Source organism: Numida meleagris, chromosome 10 (assembly GCF_002078875.1).
Source record: "Numida meleagris isolate 19003 breed g44 Domestic line chromosome 10, NumMel1.0, whole genome shotgun sequence".
NCBI classification, from domain to species: domain Eukaryota; kingdom Metazoa; phylum Chordata; class Aves; order Galliformes; family Numididae; genus Numida; species Numida meleagris.
In genome coordinates, this window is record NC_034418.1 from 6,871,333 (window position 1) to 6,872,325 (window position 993).

The 993-nt window shown below is 54.5% G+C and overlaps 1 protein-coding gene across 2 annotated transcripts in view; it reads left to right on the top strand.

Moving 5' to 3' along the window:
- The window catches only part of SIAH1 (siah E3 ubiquitin protein ligase 1), a 19,148-nt gene continuing 18,972 nt past the window's right edge, over window positions 818-993 (top strand). Inside the window, exon 1 of one of the 2 annotated variants that reach the window (XM_021408319.1) lies at window positions 818-955. The gene's annotated coding sequence lies outside the window, so the exon portion shown is untranslated. The remainder of the gene's footprint in view (window positions 956-993) is intronic. The other variant, XM_021408318.1, reaches the window with a different exon arrangement.

The following is a 993-nucleotide window of genomic DNA, read 5'->3' on the forward strand; positions in this document are numbered from 1 at the left end:
AGGCTGGCAGTCATTGTCATGTGCATAGTTCCTCGTGACTGCTTAAGGAGAAGGCTCAGAAACTACTGCAAAGTTACAACTGGGCCGTGAGGAAGTTTTAGTTCTGTAGTTATTGTTCTTTGGCAATAAATAATTGGTATTACTTTCAGTTGGGAAGATTCTTCAACAGTGGGTTTGATGCATATCTTACTGCTTCACAGTGGTGCTGCACTTTCGAAGGCAGCTTCTTCAAAGTAATCTTAACAATCTCTGAATTAAGAGCAGAACTGGCAGATTCAATGTGGGAATGTTACACAAAGAAGTGCTTTCTGATCACCAACAGGAATGAGTAGGATACCGAGAACCATCTGGATAACAAATTAAACTAGCCAAGAATCTGCTTTGGTCACTCAAAAAAAAAAAAAAAAAAAAAAGTGTTTGCCATCTTAAATATTTTACTGAAAGTAAAATAAACAGCGGCTCTCCCCTGGCAAACCGCTGAATAACTTCAGCAGATAACCAATCCAGCACCGCGAATGTAAGCACACTCCTAATTACACGATTTCCTTCAGCTGAAGCGCTGGAAATTACATACGCAGTTGGAGCGGGGCTGGCCTGGGCCGCGTTATGCAAGGGCGGTGAGGAGGGAGAGGCCGGAGGTGCGGTGCGGCAGCCCGGGCTGCGCTGTGGACGTTACCGGGAGCTGCGGGACGGGCTCCAGCCGCGGGCGTTCTCCTTTCTTGGCGCATGGAGAGCCATTTTGCCGGAGCCCGGCTGGAACGCCGGGGCCGTGACGCCGCAGATGCCGTTGTGCCAAAACAATCGCCTGCAGCCCACGAGCGCTCCCCCTGAGCGGGGCGGGCGGGCGCGAGGGCCGGGCCCTGAGCCCTGCGTCCCTTTTCTCCGCGGCGCCGCTCCGCGCTCGCGCTCCCTCAGCGGAGCCGGGAGGCCGTGACGGGGCTCGGCGGCGGCACAGGTGAGAGGCATCCGCGGGCCCGGGCCGAGGAGGGAGCG